This window comes from Microtus pennsylvanicus, chromosome 7, assembly GCF_037038515.1.
Source record: "Microtus pennsylvanicus isolate mMicPen1 chromosome 7, mMicPen1.hap1, whole genome shotgun sequence".
NCBI lineage: Eukaryota > Metazoa > Chordata > Mammalia > Rodentia > Cricetidae > Microtus > Microtus pennsylvanicus.
Window position 1 is genome coordinate 14,106,326 of NC_134585.1, and position 10,612 is coordinate 14,116,937.

Sequence of the window (10,612 nt, forward strand, 5' to 3'; positions counted from 1 at the left end):
TCTTTCCTAATTTTTGAAGGAGAGGCGAATAAATACATCTCATAAGACTCTTTGGTTTTGTTGAGGTTTTTAATTATACAAGACAAGGATGACCAGAATGTTTGGCTCTCAGTCAAATGATCAAACAACTGATTTTCAAACAATTGGGACTCTGTTAAGATAAGGATCATGTGACCAGTTCTGACAAATAGTATTAATCTTTTTCAAAATCATAAAAATTTGCATTTGATGATTCACTATTAAAGCTGTAGTTCACATATCCTGAGGTGTGGTACGACCAAGTCTATGCTGAGTGGGGCCTGGGCCCAAAACAGTACCATTATGTCTATCGAAGTCGAGTCTTCCAATGTGATTTGTCTTATCACATCAGGTGTTGGCCACCATACAGGAGGTGACTGCTGTCTCTCTGAATACTGTGGACAGCATTGAAAGTGCCATGGCTGATACTAATACAGTTGCCATTGGGATACTGTTTTACAGGCTGTACAATCCCTGAAATTGCCAGACCAAAAAAAAAAAAAAAAAAAAAAAACTTTGCTGACTTCTATGAACAGGTTATCCTTGAATTGATAGAGTTCTGTGAATTGGGTACTGCCTGGTCACTTCTGAGACAGACAGGCAGACCCCATGATAATGTCAAAGCAAACACAACCAGAATGCTGTGTTCCCCTGGAAAACCTCTCAGTCAGGTCTTCGGTTGATCCTTGTGAGGCATACTCAGATAAGAGTAGCAAAGAGAAAAGGAGAGCAGCAACTGCCTGGGTATTCACCAGGGAAGTCAGTCTGGCACCTCTGTCTCAGGGCACTGCAGGGACAGACATTGAGTGGTGGCGATGGCAGGGGAGGTGCTTATTCCTGGAATGACCATATATTTGTTTCAAAGCAGCCACCTAAGATGAGGAAGAAGAAAAGTTTCCCACACAACTGAGCATGTTAAGTTTGGTCAGAAATCCCACATGGAGCGTGTTTGTGTTCAGTTTCCCCCAGATGGTCAGTATCTGGTCACTGGGTGTGTTGAAGAATGGAACTTCCCAACGGAAAAAACTGGGATTCTGGATCTTAAGTGTCGGGCCCAGGATAATTCCATGATGACGGATGATGCTGTCCTCTGTATGTGTTTCAGCAGAGATACTCAAACGTTAGCACCTGGGGCCCATGATGGAGCGTTCAAGGTGCCGCAGATTCATACTGAACAGCATTTAAGAAGATTTGGAAGGGCACAGTAACGGTGTCAAGGACAGCAGTCAGGTCTTAGTGCCTCTCTGAATCAGACAGTAAGAATTCATACTTTAACATCCGGAAAAACATTGAAGGAACGTCGAGGCCATTCTTCTTTTGTTAACCAGGCAACATTTACACAAGATGAACATAATGTCATCAGTGCATCTTCTGATAGCATGGAGGAGATCTGGAATATGAGATCACAAAGTTCAAGTACATTTCAATCCCTGGGCAGTAGTGCAGGAACAGATCTTACAGTCAGTAGCATGGTTCTGCTTCCTAGAAACCCGGAGCAGTTTGTGGTATGCGACCAATCAACCCCGAGCATGCAGGGGCGGACTGTCAGAAGATTTGGTTCTGGTAAAAGAAGGAAGGTGGTGATATTGTTTGCTGTACCCTCTACCCCAGGGTGAGTAAAGCTACCGTGTCAGGGAGGACCTCCTTCAGCACAGTCACTGGCAAGCAGGAGCGAACTCAGATGGCTCACGAGAAGCATGTGATCACGGGGCAGTAGCACACACCTTAAATCTCAGCGCTTGGGGACAGAGGCAGGCGGATCTCTGTGAGTTTGAGGCTAGCCTGGTCTACAAGAGCTAGTTCCAGGACAGCTAGGGCTGTTACACAGAGAAACCCTGTCTCAAAACAACAACAACCAAAAAAGAAGTAGCGTGGGGTGGGGATCACCCCTCACCCACATCTGACCCTGACTGCCGCCCACAGTGAAGATGCACCCCCAAAGTTCTGGAAACATGAATTCAGCCCTTACCATGCAGCCAGGGAACATGTACTCATGAAAGGGAGGGATGTTCATGGTCTACTTTGACTTTTTCATGTCAGCCTTTATATAAGCCAAGATATTGTTGTCTGGATGAGCCACAAGAATAATTTTGCGGAAATTATTGTTTAAGAAGCAGTTATCGTTCAAAGCATTTTAAAAGCATTTGTTTATCTGCTTTTAACTGAGGCAGTCACTTAACGTTTTTGTTAATCTTCTACCACAATACTTGAAACGCTGATATTTCTAAACGGAAAACTTTCTTTTGAAATGATAATTAAAACCTGCCTCCTCGCATAAAACTTGTAAATAAGTCACAATATTCAGTAGCTTTGGGTTTTTTCTAAGATTTTAATAAACTTGTATCTTTCTGAAAAGAAATTATAAAGTCCTGCACATGTTGTCCTGTTTTTAAGTACTGAGAGCTGAAGATTAAATAATCAGTCAGCAGTTAAGAGCTCTGGCTGTTCTTGCAAAGGACCCAGGTTGTGTTCCCAGAATCCACATAGCATCTCACAGCCATCTGTAACTACTCCAGTTTCAGGGACTATAACACCCGCTTCTAGCCTTCATGGGTACTGCACACGTGTGGTACATATGTGCATGCAGGCAAAACATTCAAACTCATAAAATAAAAATAAATTCTTCTTTTAAAGAAAGAACTGAAGACTGTTTATATCTCAGCTATCACAGGTTCTTATTTTCTCAGTACAGTGTTCTGGGCTCCACTTTACATATTCTGATAATCATTCTTGGCAGTGTTCATTACAATACTTTTGAATACAGGAATTTGGGGAGTACCATCACAGTGGAACAAGTGGCCCTGTCTCCCTCCTTTCTTAAGTTTAATCCAATTTTGTTGTCAGAATTTGCCTGTGGTATAGAAACTGCAATAACAGTCAGCAACTGGTCTACCACATTGTCACATACGGCATAAGGCAATAATTATTATTAATAAATCCAAATCTACTGAGGTCTTCAACTATCTGATGTGATTATGTGTACATTGCTCTCCTTAACAGTGAGAGCAGGCGAGAAAAGAAAAGGCCTCCTGACAAGTTTCCCTGAGATGGCATTGGAACCAGGACTCTGTGGTGTTAAAGTTAATGAAGACAGTTTATAGTCACTGTGCAAAGTGTCTGGAGTGGCTTTGTGAGATAAGGGCCAGTGTGTGGCAGAACAAACAGGAGAGGTAGCGACGGCGTGTGCAGAGAGTTGCCTTCTGGAAGCCTGCAGAGCTCCACTGAAATTCAGCTGCAGCTGATAATGGCTCCCTTATAAGAAGAAGATTTGTTTTGAGTCTCAAATCATTATTTGTTCCTCCTACAGCCTGGAAAAGCAAGCTTTCTAGTACCTATAAAAATGGGGACAGGGGCTAAGAGATGACTCAATCAGTAAAGCACTTGCTTTGAAAACGTGAGGACCAGAGATCGAGCCCCAGCATCAACACAAAATGTCAGAGATGGCATTCCTCTGTAATCCCTTGCTGGTGGGGATTGGGGGATAGCAGTAAGAGGTGGATTAATCCCTAGAGCCCACCACCCAACCAGCAGAGTGTTGACAGAAGTTTCTGTCCCGCCCTGTCCCGCCCGGTCCCGCAGCCATTCAGTTCCAAAGCAACACAGAGGTTTACATTAATTATAAATTGGTTGGCCTATTAGCTCAGGCTTCTTTTTTAACTCTTACATTGTACATTAACCCATTATTCTTGTCTGTGTTGGCTGCGTGGCTTGGTACCTCTTATCAGTGGGGCATTCTCATCTTGCTTCCTCTGTGTCTGGGTGATGACTGTGGACTGATTCGTTCCTCTTCCCAGAGTTCTCCTGTCTTCATCACCCTGCCTAGACTTCCTGCCTGGCTACTGCTCAATCAGCATTTTATTAAAACAATGCAAGTGACCGGGTACTAGACCATTGTCCCACAGCATCAGAGGCTTACTGGTGAGCTCAGGTCCCAGAATGAGCTGTGCTCCTAAGGAAAAAGAACCCCTGAAGCTTTCTCTGGCTTCATTGTGTACCTTCCCACACACAGACACACAAAGAAGGATAAGTAAAAAATAGAAGTAAACTACTATTCAGCAATTATGGTGAGTGAATTATTAGGAACTTTTATGCATCCAAGTCGAGTTTCTTGGGAGTAACGTTACAAAATTAGCTTTACACTTATGCCAAGAAGTCGTGAAATAAACAGTAGCCTTAATGTTATAATGCGATTTTAATATTCAAGAAATAACTTAGAAACTATCTGCTTCATCAATTTCAGCTTCCAAACCACAATCCGTCACTTACGGTCATTAAAAGCCCATCAGCACCTCATCCAAGTTAGATTAATTTATTATCTGAGATTAAATTATAATCATTCATTTTGTTGATTTTTATCAATAAATTAAATATTGGGAACTTCAATCATTGCAGGTCAGGTGAGATTTTAATTGAGAAAAGACACATGGATAAGGAGTTGCTGCACTAATTAATAATTCTTGATTAACAGAACTGTGAATTATTGTGATCTATCACTCTCAGGAGATTTTTTTTTCAAGAAGAAAGTCTTGATGTAGAAATAATTGCCCCCTCACACAGGCACATTTTCCTGTTGCTGAAGAGAGTTGAGAGTGAAGCAAAAAGGGGTTTCCTATCATTATCTCACTTCCTGCCAAGTTTTTCCAATATTAGAAAATTAATCCTGCAAGGATTCTGCCATCCAGATCTAATAGCCAAGTCTGTGGACTGAAAACCTTCCACCTGGCATCCCTCAGTGACCTGGGCTGCCCTCAGCTTGCTCTTGCCACAAGACAGACCACCATCAGGCTGCCTCACTAACATCCCACACAGTTCTGCTATCGGCAAAATCTCACGTAGGCTTTCAACCTCACTCAGGTGTGTTCTTTGGCTTTGGAGCAGTAGTCATAACCTGTCTCTTACTCCCAGAGTTGGCCCCTAGTAACAGGAGAAATCAAACATGGATGTACTGCCTTGCCCTGAGTGGAAATCGGTTTCTGAACTCACATCTTGACACTTGAAGATCTCTGAAGGTGTCCCTACGCCTCGTAGAAGTGAGTTCATAAGGGTTCTCTAGATAACAGTCTAGTTGAATTGGTGAGCTCCAGGTTCAGGGAGAGATCCTGTCTCAAAATATAAGGTAGAGAGTGATCAAGGAAAACAGCAACGTGGACTTCTGGCCTACATACACACACACGTACTCATACACAATTACAATTCGTGGAGAGCTAGATTCTGCTTCTTGCCTAAACCCCAAAGTCAGAGAGAAATTGTCATTCCACAAACCAGTCCCTAAGAGAATCTTCTACTGGCTCAAAATCTTGACTTTGCTACCTCCTGAGGTTTGGGTGAGAAGCCAATCTTGAGAAAGCAAAACACAAACTTTGCCCCAAATTATCACCATCTTTACCCACTTGTAAATAAGAAAGCCCAAGTGGATAGGTTAATGTGGAAGCTTTTCCTACCAGACTAGCAAAAGGGAAAAAAAAAATTCCCCTGCAAGATGCGCTCACATGCAAAATTAGCAAGGAAATGGGACGTCTACCACACAGAAGACAGTCCAACTGAGCAATAAAAAGGAAAACTGACATGCAAAAGCAGTGATTATAGGACATTTGGAGACGTCTTGAAAATAAATGTCTTGAAAAAAAACATATCCAGAATTCAAGGACTTGATAGTATACAGAACTAACATCCAAACTGTGGGGGCTAGGGTGTGATACATTCTAGAAACTAAAGATTTTAATGACTAATTTAAAGAAATAACTATCTATGCAAACTCTAAGATAAAGGGGGAATTTAGCAGAATGTTTCTAAAGTTATTATAATGGTAAAGTACTAAGCAAGGCAGTTTCCAAGAGACTTTAAAGTATAGAGCCAAGGGTCAATTGGGAGAAATGTGGGATCAGTAGAGAGGGAGTGTACAGGCAGCTTTAGGTAAAGATTATTGGTGAGAGGAAAGGAAATCCAAGCTTAAAGAACACTGTGACCCTTCCCCCCAGATTGGGTGGCCACTAAATCATAATCCCCAAACAGATAGAAGATGGGGCCACAGCTGGATCCCAAGAGCTCCATTTTGTCTTCACTTTAGTATTCTCCCAGCATGCTTCACGGCAGACTCCAGAAAACTTCTGCCTGCTATGCTCCCTTGTATTTATTTCTGCTTTTCTTAGTTCTTGTCTTCCTACTCCTCTTTGGTAGTTTAGCTTTTAGGCCCACAAGCCTGAGGCACAATTGTTTGCTCGTGACCTATCCCTGCCCTTCAGTTCACCTACAATGGTGGTGTTCTCATAAATGTACCCATAGTGCTGGGGTTAAGCTCTGGATTCAATGAACCACATGGCATCTGTCGCCCCGGCACGTCTCAGCAATACTGCGCACAAAGAGACTTAAAGTACATAACTATAACTAAACCAGCTCCTACACCCTGTCTCGTGTTCTCACTCTCTCCAACGAGACTTACATTGCCTGCCTATGCTTGCTCACTTGTCTCTTTAGGAAATCCTGTGTTAAAAGCCTTTCCCTTCAAAGTCTCTGGCTAGGGTCCAGGCAGATGCTTCCGTAGGGAAAAAGCGCTTGCCTTGCAAGCAAAAGTACCTGAGTTTGATCCCTGAACCCATATAAAAATACCAGGCATAGAAGTACACGTTTGTAACCTTAGCACCTGGAAGGTGGAGACTGGACGGTCCCTGGGACTCAACGAGTCACCCAGGTCAATCGGATTCATGAGCTCTTGGCCAATAAATGACACTGTCTCAGAGGAGGTAGATGGCCCTAGTTGAGTGTGACATTTAATGACATCTTCCAACCTCTAAATGGATGTGCACACGTGCACATATATACCGTGAACACAAGAACAATCATGGAAACACACCTTCACACCCTTGTGCACAGGCACACACGTGTGCATACAAGCACACACACACACACATTTTTTACAAAGTCTCTGGATTTTGCAACACTGATACAACATGAAATAACCCAAAAATTGGAGTGAAGCAGTCACATAAGGAGAGAGCGATGCCCACATGAGAAGGGAAAACCGAAAGAGCCAAGAGGCAGCACCTGGTCTCTGTCCGTGTGCTTGCCAAGAGGAGGCAGGGAGCCTGTAAAGACATTCAAACCCAGGATCATCAGCACTGGGGCTAACAGACCTGAACTGTTCTGCTTTGGAAACATTCAGAAAAGCTTAGAATGGCACCCCCACCCCCACCCTGGGATGAGTGACAGACACCCAGCAGGCATGCCCATGGGTCACTCTTTCCTGACGGTGACCGTTTCTCAATAATCTCGCCAGGCACCAGTATAGTTGCTTCAAGGAGGATGAGGAGCAGAAGGTAAGCTGTGTAGATCTCTTATTGCTCACAACGGACCAACTTGTAGAAGAGCTTGAGCTCATTCTCCACACTCTAGATGGCCATCGTCAACCGTGCGATAAAACTGTGCTGATGTAAGCGGTTCACCAGCCAGCATCGGCTTCCCACCCAAGGAAGTAGAGAGAGAAACTAGCAGGCGGTTTCTGCAAGAAGCAGAATTTCCACAACAAGCAAAACTGATTGGATTTAACAGTAGTAGAAGACAATTCGGCTTTAAGAATGGCCTCTTGTCTATACCAAATGCTCTGCCTGACGTTCTAGAAAAGGGGTAGGGTGGAGAAAACATAACTAAAACCTGGTCCCACTTCAATCAGATTTCTGCATAAGTAGCACCTGTAAGAGAAGCTGCGCCTTAACATAGATGATGTTTCTCTCCCAATTCCCCTTCCTCAGCTTCATTTGATTCTGCTGGCCAGCATTCATTGATGTAGTATTGCTACTCAGTCTTCTGCTTTAATAGAAAATAATCTCCTTGCAGGTCAAGATTTTCCTACCTTGTTCACTAGTGAAAACCAAGTTCCTAGAGCAGAGCTTTGAGAATGGAAACATGTACATTAGATAGATGGTCTAGGGCTGACGGGGTTTCTCTCTATGCCCATTCTGACTTGGGCAGCCTATGGGTTATCTCATCCAAAGGAACCAAATCCATGAACTGAAACAGTAGGAGATGCCAGCCCATAGAGTTCAGCTCCACGTGGCTTAGACAGCTGTACCAACGTCTAAACACTAAATAGCTGTTAACCAGGGCTATGCCATTTTGTGAAGATCTCCATTTTGGTTGAACCACGATAGCCATTTTGCAAAGATCCTCCATTTCAATGGAGCTGTAACAGTAATGTATCCCTCTAGAATCTAACCTTCCCTGTCCTGCTGATCTCCAGCACCGGCTGACCAAGAACAATGTTTATCGTCTTGTAGTCTTTAACCCACCACTCTCTGGTTACCCTAGCAATGGCCAACCATGAGCCAAAATGGAAAATAATTTTATCTCTTCTCACCTGCCCCACTTTCTGCCCTGTAACCACCCCAACCTGGAGAAAGATTCCCATACCAGAGACCTCCCTCGCCGGGATTTACTCCAGGGTAAAGAGTAATAATAATAATAATAGTAGTAGTAATAATAATAAGCCATGCTGAACTGTCATTGAGGGGCTGGTTTCCGTGTGATCATTCCTTTCTGTCAATCTTACAATCCACTGAGTCTGCCTCATAGGTTAGAGGCAAGGCAAAGGTGACACGCTGCATTTTATCTGTTGGTAGAGGTATGTTCTGCTTGTGAGATCAAAGTCATTTCCTCCCCACACTAATTTTCAAGAGAAAAGTAATGACAAAAAAAAGTCTTATTTATGTTAACTATGAGATCTGTTCCAAGTCCTAAAAGGAAAATTAACGGTTGAATTTCTGTTCCATAGACCAGATATTTTTAAGAGTACCATGATATAACAGCAAGCTTGGAGACACATCCAGGAGACCTACTGGGCCTGAAATCCAGTCGCTAACAAAGGAACAGCCTCAGCGAGGCTCTAACTGGGACTGCTGGGTGTCTTTTGTGGAAACAGTGTGAACCCTGAAGAATGTTATTCCAGTCACATGTGTTTGTTCATTCTGAATCAAAGCAGAATAAGTACATTGTATCGGTGATTTGGATTTGGGATGTGAGAGAACTCCTGTGTCCTCTTGTGTCTGCGTCTCATCATGAGAGCCATGAAAGAGGATCTAAAGCTAGAGTTTTCCTAGTTTCAACCCCGTCATATTTTTTTTTATTTTTTTTCTGGTGGATAAGTAAAGAAAATGTAATTGATAGTTGAAGTGCATAACCTTAAGCAAATCTCCATGGCTTCAGACCTAATTCTAGTCTAATTGAATAGAAGCTCCCTGAAATGTAGAGTTTGAGATTAGGCAAGCGTTTGAGTGACTTCCTTAAAGCAACTGGGTTTGTTACTACTTGTGAATTCATTACAATGGAGCGATTTTTTTTAAAGTAGGATGGATTTAGTTCAAGGGAAGGGAGTGATAGATCAGAAGAATTTAGACATAAGCATTTTTACACCTGCCACTTTCTCTGCCATCAAAAAGACTAAAGTGCCCACACAGAGGAAGCTGAAGCAAGGTCACTTTCAGGAAATTCCAGGGCTCTTTTCTGTACCGGTGTTCAACTGGGACCTCCCAGCAGCACCCGCACCTAGCAATACCCTGCCTTAAAATGTCTTTTAGGACAACCTATAAGTTGTTTCCAGCTTCTGAAATACCTGATTCCAAGAAAGCCACTTTGAAAGACAGCAAAGCTCACATTAATTCCTTCTGGTCTCTGTTAAACGGCAGGAAGGAAGCTGGGAAAACAATTTTTACTCAACAGCTTTTGTCAAAGAGAATAATCACTATTGTAAGGTAGACATGAGACAGGAAAGTTCTAGAAGGTTTTAGGGGACCAGAGGAAAACAGTCTTCTGGATATGACAGGAAACTGTGCTCAGGAACTTGTAGCAGACGTGGTTGCCTACTTAAGACCTGCGCGAGATCAAGCCAGTCAACATTCAAGCCCTGGGGAGAAGGGAACCCATGAGCCCCCGCCCCTAGCTGAAGAGCTATGGGAAGATGACTGCTAGAGGAGAGAGGGTCAGTTTTCTTTAGGCGTGTGTCTCCGTAAAGGCTGAACCATCCGCAGTAGATGAGCCCATACCTGTGAGCGTATTGGCAGCACTAAATAAACTCAATGAGTTATGAAAAGAAAAAAAAAACACCACAGGAAGTCTGAAGAGAGAAGTGTGTCCTAAAAAGAATTGGAAGGCAAAAGAGACAATCAAAATATGTTAAATTCTCAAAGAATAAATCAAAATATTTTACATTTTAAAAAAGAACAGAAACAATATGAACACGCTCAACAGTTCTAGCCTTGAGTCACGCAAAGCACTGACTCAAGGCACCAACTTCATCATTTCCTCCGTCTTAACCAAACTCAATGGATCAACCATAAACAGAAGGCAACAGGTGTTACTCCTTTATATGAAAGACTGGGTGAAGAAATGTAGAAATTATTTTAAACACCTCAGAGACTGTTGTACGGTTGGTTTTGTATCCGGAAATAATCTCTAGTTATTTCTCCCCTGTGCATATGTGCCGTGTTTTACTTACATGTACAGTAATAACTTTAAACAAGCAAACCAGGAGTATTCCTTGCTCTGGTCCATAAATTGCATGTGGTCCTCAGAGCTGGCCTATGGTGTGAAGTGCTCTCCATCACAG

At 42.8% G+C, this 10,612-nt stretch overlaps 1 pseudogene; it reads left to right on the plus strand.

The window, feature by feature from the left end:
• Positions 1 to 321: 321 nt before the first annotated feature.
• On the plus strand, positions 322 to 1,735 carry LOC142853527 (WD40 repeat-containing protein SMU1 pseudogene; annotated as a pseudogene).
• Positions 1,736 to 10,612: the final 8,877 nt, after the last annotated feature.